Raw genomic sequence first — 22,328 nt, forward strand, 5'->3', positions numbered from 1 at the left:
GATTCATTTTTCTTCCACTAGGGTATCACCTGCACCCTATTTTGGGCTGTGCACATTGGATTTTGTGCACATAGGCATATTTGGATATGTCGGCCAATGTCCTGACCACCAACCCTAGACCCATATGCTGCCCCAAGGAGGACTCAAATGAAGAAGAGACACAATCTTCCCCATTTAGCACCATCTCCCAGTCTTAGATCATAGATCAGGCATCCCCAAACTGCGGCCCTCCAGATGTTTGGGCCTACAACTACCGTGATCCCTAGCCAAGAGGATCAGTGGTCAGGGATGATGGGAATTGTAGTCCAAAACATCTGGAGGGCCGAAGTTTGGGGGTGCCTGTCATAGATGTTCCACCATCCCCATGTCATGTGACAAAGGTATTTGAGAGCAGAAGCAGTAAAGGAGTCTAGAAATGTTGTGAAATGCTGAAAAGCTGCAGAATCATTTAGCATGCTGAATCACTGTGACTCATCTTGAGGATGGCTCATTCTCTGTATAAGTACTGTATTGTATCTGCTTGCAGGCAGATTCACTGCAGTGTCTCAGTCAGTGTCTCAGTGTGGGGCCTGTGCTCTGTGAAGCCTGTGCTCAGTGGAAACTCTGTGTATGCTCTGAAGCTAGTTTAATCTTCTGTTCATTATGCTGTTCTTTACAAACAAGTTTATTTTAACTCAGTAAAGCCTTTATTCTTTTCCTGAATAAGACTCTGAGTTGTTAATTTACACTGCGCATCACCCCAGACTCCAGGAAGGAATCCCTAGTAGCATCTCTATTTCTTCAGCCTTTTGAAAACCACAGTTACAGAACTAGACAAGCGTCCTTTAAAGAGCACAGTCAACTCTTTGGAGGAAGTGAGGTCAATTGCAGAACAGGTGTTTCCTCCCTTCATAAGTCTCTTTGCTGAGGCAACACCTCTATTTTACTGACAGTAAGGAGAAAACAACCGCCAGCGGAGCTGTCTGAGAGCCTTCTGTGATCCTGATAAAGCCTGCCTGAATCTGGATGAAATCAAAATAAATGCCTCTAACCCTGACTTCACATGATGTGACCCTGGTTCCTGTGACCTTTGCCTGATGTGACCATACCACATATGCATGGTTCCTTCCAGTTGAACTAAGCTACTTGGTAGCAAGACAAAAAAGGAGATTCCAACCAAACAGCAGGAAGAACTTTCTGATCGTAAGAGCTGTTCAACAGTGGAATGGACTTCCTCAGAAGCTGCTTTTAAAGCAGAGGTTGGATGGCCATCTGTCATTGATATTTTAGTTGAGATTCCTGCATTGCAGGGGGTTGGACTAGAGGACCCTTCCAACTCTACAATTCTATGATTCGATGTTTTGCTGAATGCTTCTAGTCAAGCATTTTCAGTACACTTCAACAAATTAATTTGCCATGTGACCCTGCCCACTGGTGAGCATGCTGAGATTTCCTCCCAACTTTGAAGCCTCAGAGGTGGTCTGCCAGCAATCCCTGCCACCTCCTCAGGTCCAGCGTTGGGAGAAAGACTGGATATTGCTTGGTATTTGTATGGCCAAGTATCTAAAGGTCCATATATTATACAGGGCCAACTCAGCTCCCACTCGCCCTTCCTGGTCAGCGGCGGAGCTTCTTGCTCTGCCACCGGGGGCGGAGAGCAGGCGCGCTGCCCCCAGTGACGTGGCGCACGTTCTGGGGGTGGGACGTGGTGCACGTTTTGGGGCGGGGCACGCGGCACGCTGTGCACAGTGACGTGGCGTGCGTTTTGGGGCGGGGCGGGCAGCGGCGATGGCTCCCCTGGGATCACGTCACTCAAGGCGATCCACCCCCCCATCTTCCTACGCCCCTGTTCCTGGTATTTGGGAAGGCTTGGACTGAGGAGGAGTATTGGTCACTATTGGATTAAAGGTGCATAGGATACCTTCAGGCAGCAGGGCCTTTACCCTCACCCCCCACATCCACCCCCAGCCTTTCAGGCACACAGGTTGGGAATAGCTGGGTTAGCGTACTGAATATTTTTGCCTTTATAAGTGCATGTGTTTGCGACTGAGTCTTACTACTGCTTGAATTGCTGTAGCTTTTGAAAATATGAGAAACTTATAATTGCCCTGGTTTTCTAATCAAATTACTTTGGATCATAAAACATATTGAAATTACTTTTAAAAACAACAACAACCTGACAAGCAAGAGAATAAGAAAGGAAGTGTAATTAGTTGCATTACATAAAAATTATCTCTGTATCCTGAAAATGATTTTTTTTCTATAAAATCTTTATTCCATTGTCAAAAATAGTTGACTTAGATGTTTTAGAATAAAATTGAACAGAAAATATGTGGATATTAAAGAAAACTAAGTGAAATAACCTAACCAAGCACAAGTTTTACTTAGGTAAATGAAATAAGAATTTACTTGCTCCAACAGTGAGGCAAACACAGCCATTGTGGGTGGTAGCCATGGATAGTCTAATCCTCTTTTAAAGCCATTCAAATTGGTGACCAGTTCTCATTCACCCTCTCTTCCTTCTGAAGTATCATAGAATAATCAGATTGTTGGAAATCAGAGTTGGAAGGGACCCAAGGGTCATCTAGTACAACCCCCTGCAATGCAGGAATCTCGGCTAAAGCATCCATCAGAGATGGCCACCCAACCTCTGTTTAAACACCTCCAGGGAAGGAGATTCCACAACCTCCCAAGGAAGACTGTTCCACTGTCAAACAGCTCTTACTATCAGAAAGTTTTTCTGTATGTTTAGTTGGAATCTCCTTTTTTGTAACTTGAAGCCATTGGTTCGAGTCCTACCCTCCAGAGCAGGAGAAAACAAGATTGTTCCCTCTTCCATGTGACAGCACTTGAGATATTTAAGATGGCTCTCATATCTCCTCGCAGTCTCCTCTTTTCCAGGCTAAACATACCCAGCTCCTTCAGCCATTTCTCATAAGGCTTGGTTATCTGGGTTGCCTTCCTCTGCACATGTTCCAGCTTGTCAATATGATTCTAAAATTGTGATGGCCACAATTGGACACAGTATTCCAGGTGTGGTCTGACCAAGGCAGAATAGAGTGCTAAAATTACTTCCTTTGATCTGAAGTCTGGACACTATACTTCTGTTGATTCAGCCTAGAATAGCATTAGCTTTTTTTGCTGCTGCTGCATCACACTGTTGACTCAATGGCTTCCATTGACCTAAGTGGAAAGTTTTGTGGAAATTGAATGTTTATTTGTTGATCCATATTATTGATTTACATATTTCTAAATGGTCCTTCATCCAAACATTCTATAGAAGTGTACAATAAGCATGAATAAATGGATTGATACACAGTACAAATACATTAAAAATAGAGAGCCAGGCTCATAACAAAACAATGTTGTGGAACCACCTCTCCTCTGAGCTTAGACAAACACCAGCATTATTGGTATTTTGGTGCTTATTAAAAAGATAATTGTACTTTCAGGCTTTTGTTGAGTTGGCTGTGGTTTTTAATCCCACCAAGCTTTATTAACTGCATCTTAGTTGTATTACATTTTTAATTTTTGATGTTATATATTTTGAACACTGCCTTGAAACATGACATAAAAGTCTGTTTAAATAAAAAACTATAAAGCAGGACTAAAGTAGAATGTTATATTCACTCTATGTGTATCTGCCCTTCCCTCTCCCTCTCCCATGCCCATCCCCTTGAGGTTCCTCAGAGCCCTAATATACTCTTACCTCGTATCATAGTGGGTGGGGCTGTTACTATAAAAGCTTAGACCAGGCATCCCCAAACTTCAGCCCTCCAGATGTTTTGGACTACAATTCCCATCTTCCCCGACCACTGGCCCTGTTAGCTAGGGATCATGGGAGTTGTAGGCCAAAACATCTGGAGGGCCGCAGTTTGGGGATGTCTGGCTTAGACAACCTTTTCATCACTGGACTCCTCCTCTGGGGTTACATCTCCTGAGGGCAAAACTTTGCTTTGAGGGGTACCACAACTTCTTTTCCCAGAAAGCATTTTGAAGAAACCTGTAGCAGTGCAGTATCTATGCTTGAAAACACAGAGCATGTGTTTCAGTGTTTATTTTCTATGTTTTTAATCATGCAAAAGTGAAGGTTTAGAGAACTAATTTTGTTATGCTTATTGTACTGAAGTTTGTATTTAATTGAGAAAAGTTAGAGGCATCGGAATGAGTAATATCATTGTTACCCATTGTATGAATACTTTTTTGCTGTATTGGAGAAAGCTAGTGAGAGGCTACTAATAAGAGAATGTAAGGAAGTATGAAAACAAACTGAGAACATATGTCTTTTGCTTAGTGGTTTGAACCATATTAGGACATATTGATTAAGCGTGATCTGTTAAAATGTACTGAGCATAGAACAATGAAACTGAAAGAAAATAACAATGGTGTCCAGCTCAGATATTAAATACTTCTCATGCTGTTCTTCAGTTGTTTTACTAAATCATTTCTGACAAGTTAAGCTAAGGAATGGATAATTGTGTGTCCTCCTAGTCATTATTATAAAATACTTTTTGTTATGAAAGTTTAAGTGGCTGGAAGGTATGCAGAAGAATTGACCTTCACTCAGTGCTGCCCATTGAAGACTGATGGCATCACTCATATTTTCAAAGTCTGAAATAATTTAATTCATTTAGAAAATGATATTTGGTTTGCTAGAACACTCTGATATTGAGGAGAATATGTTTTGTTTTATAAATGTTTAGTGAACACATCTGGAGAGAAGGGAATATGAGGTGTGGGGTGTGTTTGCTGGACGTTACAACAATGCAGTAACCTCTGGAGAATGTTGTCCTAGTTTGCTGGGAAGACTTATCACTATGTATACAGGTACCTATATGCACGGTAATGCATATAGGTACCTTAATTCCTGTAATCTTCTGGAATTAAGGTTGCTGGAAGAAATATCAACAACCTCAGATATGCAGATGACACAACCTTGATGGCAGAAAGTGAGGAGGAATTAAAGAACCTTTTAATGAGGGTGAAAGAGGAGAGCGCAAAATATGGTCTGAAGCTCAACATCAAAAAAACCAAGATCATGGCCACTGGTCCCATCACCTCCTGGCAAATAGAAGGGGAAGAAATGGAGGCAGTGAGAGATTTTACTTTCTTGGATTCCATGATCACTGCAGATGGTGACAGCAGTCATGAAATTAAAAGACACCTGCTTCTTGGGAGAAAAGCATTGACAAATCTAGACAGCATCTTAAAAAGCAGAGACATCACCCTGCCAACAAAGGTTCGTATAGTTAAAGGTATGGTATTCCCAATAGTGATGTATGGAAGTGAGAGCTGGACCATAAGGAAGGCTGATCGCCGAAGAATTGATGCTTTTGAATTATGGTGTTGAAGGAGACTCTTGAGAGTCCCATGGACTGCAAGAAGATCAAACCTATCCATTCTGCAGGAAATCAGCCCTGAGTGCTCACTGGAAGGACAGATCCTGAAGCTGAGGCTCCAGTACTTTGGCCACCTCATGAGAAGAGAAGACTCCCTGGAAAAGACCTTGATGCTGGGGAAGATGGAAGGTACAAGGAGAAGGTGAAGACAGAGGACGAGATGGTTGGACAGTGTTCTCGAAGCTACCAACATGAGTTTGACCAAACTGCGGGAGGCAGTGGAAGACAGGAGTGCCTGGCGTGCTATGGTCCATGGGGTCACGATTAATTAATCAAATTACACACATACTACCCCCAAAGAGAATATGTCTTAGTTGAATATTTAAAAGCTGTACCAGAAAATTACTTCCAAATATGGGATCCAATGGGCCAGGAGAACTTTGAGTAGAATCAAAGCTAGATAAGGAGTTGCTTTACCTATTTTCCCTAATAATCTCAGTTACTACCGTACTAAGGACAGTAGCAATGTTCCAACATTGACGTTTATTGCATTGCTGTGAAACTGAAAATAATACTTCAAATTTCTGTTTTTTTTGTAGGTCTAGCAGCAGTGGAGACAATGATTCAAAGAAAGCAACCTATTCTACCACCTTGACAAATCTGTTCCTTTCTGAACATTGTTTTGAACTTTGGATGGTCTCTTGCAACAGCTATGCTTCCCTGACTTTTTGGCAGAATTCTGCAATTTGGATGGATTCCCCAGCAAAAAAATGTTAATTTCACACTCATATGGCCTTTTCTTCTATGATGGTAAGTTACTTTACTTAACTATTAGTGGGATTGGGGTTTTCCATCTTAGTGTACAGATTCTGGGAATATTGCCAGAGAAAACCAGAGAATGCTCTCTTTTCTGCTCCGAGAATATCAAACACACACTTTTGTTGACAAAATATAGTTATCTTTTAAGCAAATGTGCTCCACTTACACTAAATTACAATAGGATTTATTAAGACAGATTTCACTGAGTTGTTCCCCCCCCCAAAGAAAATAGAACCAGAACATATTACATAAGACCATTAACTTAAACATCATTGTTTTAATTAAATCACTGCAGTTCCATGTTAAATCAGTTCATGTCATCAGATAGAAAATACATCAGATAGTCAAAATGTTCATTGATACCAGATGTTTAGGTCACTATTGATTTAGCGAGTTGCTGCCTTTAGCATGTTGCCCGAGAGAAGAAGATAATCAGAAATGAGAATTTTCAACTTTGGACATGGAGATGACCAATAACTCTCTTTCAATGGGGAAGTCATGCATTATCTCTATGGTGATAAATTCCGTGCCTGCTAGAATGCATTCACATATTTACATTTTGCTTATGAACACATTTCAGCTGTACTTTCTTGGAAGTAAGTAGTCAGCTTACACCTGTTATTGGTAGTTTTGCAGACGAAGAAAAGTCACACATCCGCTATGTTGATCTCAAAGTGCATGAACTGGAACGATAGCTGCCAGATCTGGCAAGGTTATTGAATTATAGTTACTTGGTAGCTTTACAAAAGGGGCTACATGTTTCACTATTGGTGCCTTTGTGGGACTTCAGCTCCTTTCATCCCAGACAACTGGCTGTGCTAGCCGGTGCAGCTTGGGAGGTCATTTTGTAGGAGAAGGCTGTTTTACATCAGTGACACTGCTGTATTTGAAGTTGCTACTGTTAATGATTTGGACAAAATATATCACTAGTGGTTTAGCATATACCATAGTTACCCTCTCTGTGTTGTATCAGAGATGTTTCTGTTCGGATAATGCTTTGGTGTAGACTGTGCACTGATGATGATAGGACATGGGAGTTGAATCTCTAAGGTCCAAATCCAATCTAACACAAAGTTATGTGCATCTTTCCCTCAGCTTTTTATTTCTACCTAGAGTTACCTTAAGAGTCTGCAAGCTTGAGTGGTGAAACAGTGGGATGTAGGAACAAGTTTCATAATTGTTTTACCCTTGCACAATGTAGGGCTGCTGCTGCTGCTGCTGCTGCTGTTGCTTCTGTTGCTGTTGTTTAAAGTGAGTTTTATAGAAGAAATGGGTTTCTTCTCTTTCCGTACTCTTCGCATAAAACAATGTGGGGCAATTCCTGCCTCCAGGAAATTGTTTTAGGACCATGTTTATAGTTTATTGTTATGTTTAAAAATAGTATGAACTTGCATTTTACTATAAGATAACATCTGTACTGCCCGATAAATATCTCGAACAATAAACACATGGAGGATGAAGTTCTGACTACACAAAGCATAAAGTTTCAGCTGAATCATCTTTCTTTGTTGGTGAAAGATTTAGTAAATTACAGTTGTTTTATGAAGGGATTTAAAACTGGATTTTCATGGAGTATGATGAGTCAAATGTTACAGTCTTAGGCTGGGAACCTGGGGGGTTGTATCCAGCCCAGCCTTCCACAAGCTGGTGACCTCTGCATGTTCTGGATGAGGCACCTCCAAACTGCGGCCCTCCAGATGTTTTGGCCTACAACTCCCATGATCCCTAGCTAACAGGATCAGTGGTCGGGGAAGATGGGAATTGTAGTCCAAAACATCTGGAGGGCCAAAGTTTGGGGATGCCTATTCTGGATCATAATTCCCATCATCTCTGCCCATTAACCATTCTAGCTGGGACTGTTGGGAGTTGCAGTTGAAAACATCTGGAGCATACTAGGTATGGGAAGGCTGATGCCCAGGGAAGTTCAGCTGGTGACACTGCTGTTGTGTTTTATTGCAGTTACTTCCTGTAAATGGGAACCTGCATACAAAATCCATAACAACCAGCCTATGACCCTTTTTCTGCATATACTTGAGAATGGAAGGTTGTCAGTGCTTGGTGCCTTTCTGATTGGCCAGTTCCCTCCCTGTGATATTTCTAACACTACTGTTTTGCTACAACCTTGAAAAACACAAATTTATAAATGGTGTTATAACAGGCAAATTCATACCTTTTCATATTTCTTCATATCTTTGTTCTAAGATGGCTTTGTAACTTATGGAGAGATGAAAAGGAAATACTGTACGGAGATTGTAAAATGTGACAGATTTTAACTAGCATGTTTCTTGAATGCATGAGCTTAGAATACAAAAAGTGCCTCAAAATATTGCAGCAAAGTTATATGTATGGGATATTTTTTTGACCAGCTGTTCTTATGAGCCATGTGAAGGCACAAAAGGCTTCTTTTCAAGTATCCTTGTTTTGTAAGACTTGTTTTCAAGTATCCTTTCCCTCATGGGCTAGTAATCATAACTGTGTTTAAGATAAGCATCCATCAAATCAAGTAGCCACATTCTGCTAAGTCAGTCTTAACACTTAATTAATAATGTTTATATGTGAGTTCCATGCCATATATAGTATAATTTTTTTCACTGTTTGGAAGCTTCTGCCATTTAACTGTCCATGATTGAGGTCATAGATTTTTATAGGTTTTAACCCCTATTTTGCTTCTTTTTATAATGTGGTTATTCTCACAATAATTCCTTATTTTATATTTGCTTTTTGGCAGTACATTACACAGAATGAAATTTTATCTATCTTTTCTTAGTAGAGAAAATTCCTTGCCATATCTTGTTCCTCCCTGAACCAGGGCATGCCTAGAACTTGAATCAATGAATGAGGCAGCCTCACTATTATTTGCCAGGTTTGGGTATGGAGTTTTGTGGTTTCCTTGCACATTTCAAAAACTAAATAAGTGTTCGTAATAATGTCAAAATGATAGGAACATAGAAGAGAACAATATACTGCTGGGTATGGGCACAAGGTACTGATAGAGATGTTGTCAAACAGCAGTCAGTCCAACATTTGGCATTGCAGTGGAAGTACTAGTGGGGAAATGGAGCTGTCTTTTTCTACAATGTGGTCTGAAAGCTGAACAAATGAGATTTCTCAAGGTGTGGTGTGGGGTGATAAATATTTGGGTCCCGAAATAATTAACACGTTAACTTGGGGGGGGGGATGTTTGCAATGCCTGAGTAACATGTGCTCAGACATGAAGCTCATTTGAAGCTGCTATCTTATTTCTCACCTTAAACTGCCATTCAGGATTGGATAAATTGGATGGGGAAGACCATGCATGCCAGTCTGAAATCACTGGAGAAAGAATGGGATACAAATGTAATACATAAAATAACAAATAGTTACATTTCTTATGCAATAAACAAAAGTGTAGGAAAATACAATTGTACCCTACTTCCCTAAAAATTTCTCATGTTTAAGAAATTTAAATAAACTGTTTTGTTTACTCTTGATTTTCATCCTAGTTCGGATGCTGCCTCTAATACTTTTCTTCATGCAGGCAAACAGGAATGAGTTTGAGTTCCACAGTAAGCATTCTCTTTTGATGTCTCAAACAACAATGGAGATAACTTAAAATGGGCCAGCTGGCTCCTTTTCCCAAGAACTTTCTCTCTTTCCTGTGTGCCATGACATGAATCCCTAATTTCTTTCCCCAAACTTTCCCCCCCAAAGCTGGCATCCCTTGTAAACTACAGATCTAATCACTAGCTTAGTTTTTATGTGTGGCACTGTTTATTTCACTTAACACATTTATGTACTCTTTTCATTAATGGTTTCAGTGTGCTTTACAGACATTACAAAAGCAAGCAAGACAACAATAAACACATACAAAACTTCTCATTTGTACAGTTGCTACATTATCCTGTAAGTGGGATCGAATTCACTGGATGGTTATGCTTGCATGTAGGGAGTAAAAATAAAGAAGAAACTAGAAACAGGCTCATTGAATATGCCCAATACTTTTCTGGCTGAAAATTAACTCATCTCTGGAAGTCCATCAGTGCTATTAATTAATCAGCTGGTTGACCAATGATGCACCCCAGTGCCCACAGGAAGAGTTCATTCTGTACCACCTTCCTTTGCTGGCGAACAGAGCAGGGTGTAAAGTCCAGGAAACACATTTCATTCCCCTGTTGGGTAGGAAGAGAATGAATAGCACGGAAACTTGCTTTGCCAGAATCTGTTTTGTGCTGTTCTTTCATTGCATTGTCAGATTTGTATACCTGATACCTTAAAACTAGCTTTCTCTAGACGGGTGGGTTGTACAATATTTTGAAAACAGTGTTATGAATGTTTCAATCAACCTTGCCCTGCACAAACAGTGTAACTTGTTGGTAGCTCAAAAAATGCTCACCTGCCCATTAATATGAAATTATTTCAAATACCATCTCCTGGAATGCATCTTTAAATGTAGCTGTTTGTATGCTTTTGATATCATCTATTTGCATAAAGGCAGTCTTAATATGTACTTAAAAGAAAGTTTATCTTATTAAAGTGGCCAGAAGTATCAGAATTGAAAGTAACATTTACATTTGAGATTTTAGACAGAATGAGTTTAAAGATGGATGAGGAGATTGAGCCATTCAGAAGACGAATCTTTTCCTTTCATTGAGGTGGAAAGCATAGACCTTAGTTTACCTTTTATGGTGATAAGTCAGCCAGTGACCCAAATGTGTTATAAGCAGCTACTTTTCCTTCGTCTTCCCTCTTTTAAGAATCCCAGTTTCTTTCCAGGTTCCTAATCCCAACCAAAGTGTGCAGTGGGCATTTGCTTCACAAAATTGGGTGCCCTACATAGCAGCGAGGAGTAAGAGTGGCCAAAGCAAGAGTTTTAAAAACAGAATCTGAGTCATCCTTGCACTTTTCAATCCAAATGCACATAGATGAATCTGACATGCATTAAAAAGAAGTTTGCCACGAGGAACTTGGTCGTTTCTGAATCATTTCTTCAGGACAGATTCTGTTACAATATAATTCAGTGCTGAAGCATTAAGAGCTGAGGTTAATGTACTTTGAAAACTAGTACCTACTCAGCTGCACAGTAGCAAATATTGAGAGAAGCTCTTACCATGCATGTAGAAGTTTACTAGTGTTAGACTAGGAGTGGAAAGCTCCCCATTCAGCCTTGAAGCTTACTCAGATACTTTGGTTAGTCACTGCTTCTCAGCTTAAACATCCCCCACAAGCTTGCTTGGAGGCAGAGGGATGTACACTGCCTTGGGCTCATTGGATAAAAGGCAAGATACAAAGATGGCAAATAAAATAATTTCAAATAGTAAAACTTATGGCATTATAAAATCATCTCTGACTCTGATATGATTACCTGAGAAGGAAAGACATTGCTTGTCAGTGTCAGTTATTTTATAAACCATGCTGCAAATATTTGCAATGCTGATCTTTCCCTTTATAGCCTTATCTTTCCTGAAGCCTAGGTAGGATTTTAGTTTTGAATTGTTGTTTATCACTTCTCTGTAGTTTCAGAATAACATCATATATTAGACCTTGACTGAGGCTGTAGGTCAAGGCTGGGAAATCTTTTTCAGCTTAAGAACCATGTTTTCTTCTGGGTGATCTTCTGGGGGCCACATGGATGTAGAGACAGAAATGGATGGAACAATGAATGTTAATTTGACTCTTGTATGGTAGGCTAGTTTCTTCACTCCAACACACCCCTCTCTAACCTCAATCCAAGCAAGCAAGAGACAGGACTCTCCTTCATCGGATGTTTCTAAGTAGAGGTTGGATGGTCATCTGTCATGGAAGCTTTAGGGGAGTTTCCTGCATTACAGGAGGTTGGAGTAGATGACCCTTGGGATCCCTCCCAACTCTACAATTCTATTATTCTAGGACACATTCCAGCTGGGCAAAAGCACTCAAAAGAAATTGCAAAGCAGGGCTGGCAAGACTCTGTGGCTTGGGAGGCTAGGTGGCCTAGGGAGAGTCAAAAGGTCCAGATAGGGAGACCAGGAGAGCTGAATTTGGCCCCCAGTGCTGACGTTCACATTCCTGCTGTAGATAGATTATCCACTTCAGTAGTGCAAGAGCCTTAAAGCTGGTATATCATTATAGTAAAGCATTATCTGTCTTCAGCCTCACTCAGGGTAGCTAAATGTGTTTCAGGTAAGAGAAATGCATCAAGTGTGAAGGAGAATACAATAGGCATACTCCCTAGCTTGGGCCTCTGGGTGTTTAGGGAATGTGTCTTTCTTTGACACTTTGTGTGTTGTGAGAAACTACAGCTGAACACCTGTGTACCCATGCTGCCTCATAAACTCTGAAGCAGCTGTCAAAAAGAGGTGTGCACATAAAACCCTCCTTTCACATCTCTGGCTGCCTCCTGCAAAGAGGTGAGGGAGAAAGGAACAATTGTCTAAAAAGGGAGCAATTCAGTTGCCATTTTTATATTCAGAATGAAGTTACCGGTAATTATTTATCAGTACAGTATGGTGATTTTCCATACAATCATACTTCGGTTTAAGTACGCCTGGGTTTGATCGTTAAGTACTCTGCGGACCTGTCTGGAACGGATTAATCCACTTTCCATTACTTTCAATGGGAAAGTTCGCTTCAGGTTAAGTACACTTTAGGTTAAGTACGGACTTATGGAACCAATTACACTCATACCTCGGGTTAAGTACGCTTCAGGTTGAGTACTCCGTGGACCCATCTGGGACGGATTAATCCACTTTCCATTAATTTCAGTGGAAAAGTTCGCTTCAGGTTAAGTACGCTTCATGTTAAGTACAGACTTCCGGAACCAATTGTGTTTGTAAACCGAGGTACCACTGTATTAGTATTTGCCATTGTTAATGAAACAGAACATGAAAGTGGTGCTTCCTTTGAACATGCCCCTATGTAACTCATATTGCCCAAATCAGTTCTATGGCATTTCACTTCCATCTTCTTCCACTGCAAATATTATCTATGATATTTTAATGGCATCGAGGCCAGGATCAGTTAACCCTTCTACACACCCCATGTTGATGGAAGGGGTATGCCAAGTTCGGACTGCCCCAAACACATTCCATGGAAGTTGGCCAGTGTTGAACATTTCTGTGGTGCAACTTGCAAGCCAAGCAAGCAAGGCCTCACTGGGCAACCAGGGTGCAGATTCCAACCAGGCAGATACTCAAACCAAGCTTGGGAGTGCCATGGTCAATCTTTCCCTTATGGGGGACCATCTATACTATGTTGATCCTTCCCAAGGAAGCAACCTTATATAGGGTTCCCCTCCCTTTTGCAAGAGCTCATGGGAGAGCCTTTTCCCATGAGCCCATTGCATGGGCCAGATACTGAGCAAAACCTTGACCAGTATTTTGCTGATCCGTGGACCCCAGCACTGCCAGGCAACAGTGCCCAACACTTATTGGGCATAGAACCAGGCTTACAATAAAGCTGTTCTTCTGTTCAGCTACCATTTACACCTGGCTTCTTCTCTAAACTAATCTGTGTAGGCCAGAAGACTTGGGGCAGAAGCAGGATATAATTTCATCTTCTGACAGGGTGCTGAGAATGCAAGAAGTAGAACAAGTATCTTCTGCCTTTCCCCCTTTCCTTAGTCCATGTGGAGTAGCTAGGGAGGTGGTGAATTGCAAGAGGGATTCACACTTCTTAACCTCTCCAAAACCCTGCAGGAGAAGAAACAGTGCCCTACTTTTGCACAGTGCTTCTCCTTTCTTAAAATGGGACCCATTTTCTCCATTGCATTCTTTGAAATTAATTGATAACTTTGGGAGAGGAGGAGTGCAAGGTAGGAATGGCAGGGATCCACTGACTATTTCATGTTGCAGAAAAAGGATCTTCCACCAATTCATCCTGATTGCATTGTAACTGATTGCATTGTAAGATTCAGTTCCTCATGCTCTCTCGGCAGCTATCAGTTAAGTCTGATTTTTGCACAGGCTACACAGCATTTTTGCATAGCATTTTTCTGGTTATGCTGTACGTTTCTCTCTTTCTGCCCTCCTTATCCATTCCCTTTTCCCCCCCATTCCTCCTCAAAAATGTGAACATGAGCATTTAAGAAAACGTATACTCAAATTCAAGTTAATAGCTATAGGCTGTTAATACTCAATTTTGGATTATCAAGTTAATGGCTTTGCCTATGAAGCAACTTTGACGGCGGAAGGTTGCTGAGAGGGAGCTCACTACTAATCTCTATCTCTGTCATTAAAAATAATGAACATTTTTACGTCTTTTGTTTATATATGAAAATAAATTTTGGTGCTGTGAAGCTATGTAGCATTCAAATTCTGGAATGGGGAAATTATTATATACTGCAGGTCTATAAGCACTGGTGCTGCAAGGCAGTGTCTCTTAGACTGTTAGACCCTGAGCCACACTCTGTCTTCTGGATCCTCCCCCAACCAGCTCCAGTCTGCTGTTTGTAGAGTGCAGGTATCTCCATGCACAACTGTGTTTGTGTTGCTGCTGCTCTGCATGCAAATCTGAAGAAAATGACCAAGGGCTGTTAAATAACTTAAGTACTGCCCTTCACTTCACTGCCATCAACCATGGTGATGGACATAAAAATGTTGTTAATGTTGGAGATTCATTCCCCATGTTTGCATTCATGGGATTGTTGTCTATCACATGATGGTATATGTTTTCATTCCACAGTGGGAAGTGACGGAGACAGGATGATTGTGTTACTGTGTTCCTGAAGTGGGACTATTGTCCTTTGTTCTTTCTCTTTGCTGCCTGAGAGAGAGGGAGCCATGTTACAGTGCTCCGTGTGTGTTTATATGTAAATAAAAGTAGATTAGCCAAATGCTGTGCTACTGAGTTCTGTTACGCAATTGCGCAAACTCTGCGGATCCCTAAGTGTGCTGATGTCTCCAAGGCATCAGTCACTGTGATATTCGGGCTGGTGAAAGCGTGTGAAGCTCCCGAACGAGCTACCAGGAGGGAGAGACCATGCCAGCCGGACATGTGTCTCTACCAGGGTCCTACTTGAGAGTAGGAGATCCTGACAGTTAATGGCAGTGAAGTGAAGGCTTTGATCCTTGGATCCTTCCATGCTCAAGAGTGGCTTGCCTGGTGGGGTGAGCTGCAGCAATAGCTTTCTGAGAGAGTGAAGGGAAAGGGAAAGGGAAAGGGAAAGGTGAGAGCAAGGTTGGGGCTCCATGGCACCCTGGTGGACTGATCAGCAATTTGGTGTCTTTAGTTAATTGGAAGGTATGTACAATATCTGCTTCAAACAGTGAGAATTTTTGAAGAAAATCCCTTTACTTGTCCACAGTTGTAATACTGCTATGATGGTAAAGCTTGATTACTATCCCACCCCCCAAAAAACCCCTTATGCCCATTTTTAAAAAAATCCCATACCAACAGGACTGATGAATCTGTCAGTTTAAGTTTCTCACTTTTTTGAATCTTCGCTTCCCGCCGCATGTCTGCATACATCTGCAAAATTTTAAGAAATTATCACATGGAAACCCAGTCGTGTTTGCATACATGTTTTCCCTAATAGTTGCACTTTACCTAGTATATGCACTTTTGCAAACAATTTTCACTGGATAGATTATGTCTGGTTGTTTTCTATTATACACACAGTTTGCATGCACTTTCTCTGTTCTTTGTCGGGGAAGCTCCATTGCAAAACTTAGAGAACTGCGAATCTTGAAGGAAACCTGTATTTTGGTTTGTGGCTTGGTTCAGGAAATGTGAACCTGTTACAACCACATTAAAATGTGAACCAAATGACTCCCCCCCCCCAATCTCCACCGCCAATATAACCAGAAAGATGAATCCACAGGTGGCATGAAAGGGCATTGAAAGGAATGAGATGTTCATGTGTCTCTTATATACCAATTCAGTCCTCCAGGAATAATCTGTTTGTGCTCCAGAGCGTGAGTAACATACATGGTAGAAAGAGATAGAGGGATGGATGAGGATATGGGAGGTTTGCAAGGGCTTCTCATACCATGCAATGCGCTCCTCATTGGCATGCCTTCATTGCATTGGCATGAAGTACAGGACACTAGGACTGCTTGCATTAGCACTCAACTGGATTTTAAATGTAATTGATAAAATGTAATTGACAAACCTCTTTAGCAGAAACAGCAATGAGCCACCCACAATTCTGCCATTTCTAAGAATTAAACACCTTGCACTCTGACATCTGTGAAGGTGTGCCATTGAAAGATAAACCGCAATAACCCTTGCAATACGGCAGCTAGCCACTGATTACAAAAAGAAGGGAAATGAAAGTAAATCTCCCAATTCCATGTTGCTAATCCCAAGCATTCAGATTCTGCTCCCCAATCTAAAATATAGCACCTTCAGAATCCGTTCTTGTTCTCGTTTCTAAAGTTGTAGATATAAAAGGCACAATTTATGCCGGGATACCAATTCATGTGAGAAGAATCAAATTTGTTTAGGGTTCTGCTTGATTAAAAGTATACAAGCAGCAGGCAAGATTTTAGGACCTCAAGGGTATTATTTATACATAGGTTTTACAGCTATCCTTTCTTATCAGCGGTAAGATAAACATGAAAGCTTTATAGCTTCATGGTGCCAGTTTACCCTTTCTTAATCAATATAACAGCTATAGACTGTAACATGATTGTAACTAGACTGCAAATACATAAACAGCCACCTGGATGTGGTTCCTGGAATATGGGAATAACACAGCATCCAGGTACAAAAAATTCTAACACTTCATCAGTTACTTATTTTCTCTACAAAAATCCTTGAAAACAAAATGATTTTGAATGCAGTCCATGAAATATACTGAAGGCAGATGCAATGTCCAGTATTGAAACACTTGATTAAACTAAATAAATTACTGGTAGTTCACCTTTCACAAGACTTACCAAAAGGGGGGGTGGGGTTAAAGAATATTTAGGGGGTCATAATAGCACGAAGTAGAAGGAACACTTAATTTTTTGTTTAAAGCATATTTCTGAGATATTTTAGAAATCTTCATATTCCTGTAACCCTGGAAAAAAGGTAGGGGACATGTGGCTTTTTTCACCATTTTTTGTGATTGTCAGCTATCCTTGGTGATTCTCTAGCTGACAATGGGCTTTTAAAGCTCATTTTGAGCTTAGGGAGGGGGGCTTACCCCTGTTGCCCAATGCTTATGACCAGATCAGACTTCTTAGCCTCTTTCTTCTGATATCCAGTAGATAATGCTAGGATATCCACAGATTCCCATTATAGTCAGTGGCAGGAATTCCGCCAGAAAAGTATGCTGGATATTTATTACCCCTGTTATTAATTTAGTATCCCAGCACTCTTTTAAGTAGTCTTGAGGCTTTGTGGAATTGATTTTGTATGGCTCTTCATGACATATCCAATTTTATTTGGAAACAAAAAATCAATATAGGAGAAATCCATAGGATACGGGTAAGGGGAAACTGCTTCCAGAAAGCTAATAGAGTATAATATCAGAAGATCTCTGCTAGGTCAGACCAAAGGCCCATCTAGTCCACCATTATTTTCTCGCAGTTGGTACCAGGTACCTTTGGGAACCCCATAAGTGGTAGGGGAAGAAGCTAAGCACCCAGAGATTCTGATTCCATCAGAAAAGAGCAGTGCCCTGATTTTAAAAAGCACTCAACTGACACAAAGGGAAGCTTATGGAATATTGTTTTTTAAAAAAAACAAGGATGAAGGCAAAGGAAGGAGGAAGAACAAGAATGAATGTTTGAAAATTACATTCCTAAGTGAATTATTAATGCCAGTTGTGATGCCATAGAAGCCTATTTCACACTGAGACGATTGACCCTACAAGCTTAAGGATTGAACTATTATGTTTCTAGCAGTCTCCCCCACAGTCCTAAAGGCTCAAGATTTGTGGCTGGGATGTGCTTCGTTATTTCCTTTTTAAGAAATTAAAAACTTTCCGCTTTCAATATTCAACAGTTCCAGTAAGAGGGGCTTTAAGTAGGCATGTCAGAGAATTGTGATGGAAATGGAAACCGTCCATGTTAAAGATTCCTGCATTGCAAAGGGTGGGACTAGATGACCCTTGTGGTCCTTTCCAACTCTCCAATTCTATGAGTCTCCAATTCTATGACTAATAGGTCCCATGGGAATCAATTGATCTCTGGAGATTAATCCATAAAAAAGCAAATTGCATTCACTGTAGTCGTCGTTTTCAGTTCGTAGATGATACTTGGCAACACAGCTTTTTCGTTACGGTACTTGGCAAGGAGCATGGAGTACCATTACTACTTCTTTCTTTTCCTGATGTACGCAGGGTGTTGCGGGCCCAGGCGCAGCGGAGCTAAGGGTGGAAGGGGACTGGATACATTTATATATTCAAGTTACCAATGACAACTTGTTGAATTAAGTCACTTTGAGGGTTACCATCATCTTTTTACTCATCCCAGAAAATAGGTTATGAAAACATGGCATTTTTATATAATAATAATAATAATAATAATAATAATAATAATAATAATAATAATAATAATAATTTATTTATACCCCGCCCATCTTGCCGGGTCTCCCCAGCCACTCTGGGCAGCTTCCAACAGAAGAATAAAACATAATAATCTATTAAACATTAAAAGCCTCCCTGAACAGGGCTGCCTTCAGATGTCTTCTAAAAGTCTGGTAGTTGTTTTCATTTTTGACATCTGTTGGGAGGGCATTCCACAGGGCAGGCGCCACCACCAAAAAGGCCCTCTGCCTAGTTCCCTGCAACTTGGCTTCTCGCAACGAGGGAACCGCCAGAAGGCCCTCGGTGCTGGACCTCAGTGTCCCGGCAGAACGATGGAGGTGGAGATGCTCCTTCAGGTATACTGGACCTGAATCTATATATATATATAATTGGAGGTAAGCAGAGAGATTCATCCAGGTTTACTGTGCTTATCAGTAATTTATAGGAAGTGTATGGTGATTGATGTGCCATAATTGTATAGTTATGAATGAAGTTATTCTGGCATTTATTATGGCACACTGTGCCAGGGACAAAATGTTTCTGTTATGCAATTACTTGGCTTAACTTTTCTTTGGTTCTTTTGTTTTTTTGTTTTTGGTGTGTGTGTGTGTGTGTGTGTGTGTGTGCGCGCGCAATTGCTTCTGAACATTTGCATGACTAGAAATCAGATTTTAAGAACTGGCGAGCATAGTAAATTACACAGTAATTCAATTTTTTAAAAAAGCATTAGTTCAGTAGCCAATGTAGAACTGTTTTAGCATGTAAGGGAAGCAGGAAATCGCTGCCGTAACATAAATTTCTGCCAATTTCTTGCCTCCATAGGGTTCCCAGGTTCTTTTTAAAGAAAGAGGTAAGCCATTGTTGATTTTTATTAGCTCATTAACCTTTTGTAGATTCCATCCTCCGCAAATGCTGAAAGGGATTTTTTTTTCTTTATTTAGAAGAAATTTACCATTTCCTGCTGGCAGCAATGCTAGAAGAGAAGTGAAGAGTACATGAATCCAAGGATTGTTTCCATAATAATAAATAAAAGCTTATCGATTTGTTCAAATGCAGCCATTGTCTGAACAAGGAAGTACCATGTAGCTGTCATAGGTAGTAGTGAATATTTTAAAGCCACTTAAGTCAGTGGCCACCATCACACCTTGTGGCATTGAGTTCCATGAGCTAATTATCCATAGACTCTAAATCTTACTACAAAACTTCTAACTTTGATGAAGTTTGGCTTACTGACATTTGCATAATAATTGATGGAATGGAACTGATGTATGAAGTTGGATTTTATTGCTTAGAGAGGTGAAAAATAATTTATGATGTTCAAAATTAAAGATTTTAATTTGATCCTTTTTTTTGCTTTGAGCTTTTTTGCTTGGCAATTAATATTTTAAATGTTCAGCACATGTTAATGAAGGGTTTCCCCATGGTGTAAAAATAGAAGGAACCTGCCATTGGGACCATAGGACAGGGGTGGAAGGATAGAGTTAGATCTTTTCCTTCCCAACCCCTTGATTTCCTGGTGCTGTTTTCTAACTTCCCACATGGATGTGTGTGTGTGTGTGTGTGTGTGTGTGTGTGTGTGTGTGCACGCGCGTTAATTGCATTCACACAATCAATTTATAAATACTGGCCTTATTAAATGCATGCACACATAACAAAAAGTGCTTACATACTCTCAAAGGATTGGAATGCCCTGCCAGCACACAACAGGGCAGTGAAGTCCATGAGGGATAGCTCAGTCGGTAGAGAATGGAACTCTTCATCTCAGGGTTGTGGGTTCAAGCCCCATGTTGGGTGAAAGATTCATGCCTTGCAGGGGGTTAGACTAGATGATCCTCGTGGTCCCTTCAATTTTTATGATTCTAAGTCTCTCTTTTTAAAGCCAAGTGCCACTATGTCAGCTTGTTTGTCATACTACCCTTTGGTGAGGACATGACACACAGTATGCAGCCTCAAAGAGACGGTGCTTTGCTTCATGCCACATCTGTGATTATTGCCTGGCACCTTAAATACATATCTTTAGACACCAGGCAAAAACGTTTCTCTTTAACCAGGCTTTTGGCTGATTAACATTCTATGTCCTTTTAAATGTGTTTGTGGGAGGGGCTTATTGGTTTGTTTCTTTTCTTGTTTTTATAATATATATTTTCTGTTCTCATTTTCTATTTTTATGTTGTAAACTGCCCTGGGATATGGCTTACTATTGGCTATGGGATAAATAAAACCCTTTTGGGGTATTAATGCTACAAACCCCTCCATTATAGGCTCAGGTTGTATTTATGTGTAAAGAAGCCACTATGCCTCCTTTCCAAAAGTTAACAGGGACCCTGGGTAAGCGCCTGGAACCCCTGGAATCTCACAGTGCTCATAAATCAGAGTGGTGTGCATTGCAGTACAGTGTAGGCAGGCTGCAAAATCACTGATACAGTTTGGCCTTGGCAGAAGTGCTGGGTTTAATTGCAGACTGAAACCTGGTGCTTTAGTCAGTGAACCTCACTGAATCTCAGACTTTATTTATTATTTGAATAAAAGATTTCTTTCCGCAGGGCCTGTAAGACAGAGTTGTTCTGCCTGACATTTGGCCTGGAGCCAACCTGATCCCCTCCACCATTTTTCCTTTTCCTTTTCCTTCCGTATGAGGCTGCAGTTTAATATTAATTTTAATGTATTTAATATTGTTCTTAATTTGTATTTTAATCAGTAGTTTTATATCTGGTGTTAGACGCCCTGAGCCCAAGCTTGGCTGGGGAGGGTGGGGTATAAATAAATTTTAATAATAATAATTAATAACAATAAATTGCTGTCAAGTGACGGAACTGGCTAAGATCTTTTCTGGAGAATAAAGCTGACAGTGGCAACTACTCTTGATGGCTTTCTTCTACATCCAGGTCCAGAGGCAGTGTGCAGCAGAATACTGGCTGTTGAGAAGGAACAACAACAGGAGAGGGCTATTGCCCTTATGTCCTGGTTGGCCACTGTGAGGAACAAGATGCTGAGCTAGACTAGTCTTTGGTCTGATCCAGCTGGGCTACTTTTATGTTTTAAATTGTGGCATTAGAAGTAGCTTTCCAAGTGAAATAATCAGCTTTGCAGTTGGTATGCAGAAGTATCCGCATTGCTCGATCCTCATGTGCAATCCTTTCTGTGTGTGCTGAATTCTTGTAGTTCTTTGATCTGGCTTTTTAGTTACTGCATTTGCAGATTCCTCCAGAGCCTTTACCTCCTCCTTTCCTGTTCCCATTTCTCTTATCAGCAAATGTGCCATGCATTTTGGAATCTGTTTCTGCATGTTGAATGTACTGTGGCTTATCAAAAAGGGGAAAGCCATACGCCTCAAGACACTGGATGATTGGTAAAATGTGCTTAAATGCAAAATATAAAAGTCATGGAAAGGTTCATATTCAAGGCTTTTATAGCTCATTAGGGGGCATTTTATCCGCTTTAGCAAAAACAACAACAGGCAATTGCTTAGTGAAGATTTGTATAAGGTAAATAAATCATCTTAATTCTCTAAAAAGGGACCCCTAATTCAGTGTTGTATTTTAAGAAAGCTCAGATTTAACCCAGTTTCACAATTCTAGGGCTATCAAAAGCCCTTAACACAGCTCAAAAATGTTGACTCTGAGTCTCCCAGAGAAAAGAGAGAAAGCATTTATATGGAGAAGGAGAGGTGGGGAAATCTGCATGAAGCAGAATTCTTTGGAAAGATAAACACCTTTGAGTGCTTATTGATTCCAGGTGGGATGCACCTCCTTTCTCCTTTTTGGAATGATTTATGTTCA

At 40.6% G+C, this 22,328-nt stretch overlaps 1 protein-coding gene across 4 annotated transcripts in view; it reads left to right on the top strand.

Annotated features, from left to right (window-relative positions):
* The window catches only part of CHRM3 (cholinergic receptor muscarinic 3), a 226,054-nt gene that overhangs the window by 45,107 nt on the left and 158,619 nt on the right, over positions 1 to 22,328 (top strand). For all 4 annotated transcript variants that reach the window (XM_035108375.2, XM_060272870.1, XM_035108374.2 and 1 more), the window contains exon 2: positions 5,918 to 6,128. The gene's annotated coding sequence lies outside the window, so the exon portion shown is untranslated. The remainder of the gene's footprint in view (positions 1 to 5,917; positions 6,129 to 22,328) is intronic.

Source organism: Zootoca vivipara, chromosome 3 (assembly GCF_963506605.1).
Source record: "Zootoca vivipara chromosome 3, rZooViv1.1, whole genome shotgun sequence".
In the NCBI taxonomy this organism is placed as follows: Eukaryota; Metazoa; Chordata; class Lepidosauria; order Squamata; family Lacertidae; genus Zootoca; species Zootoca vivipara.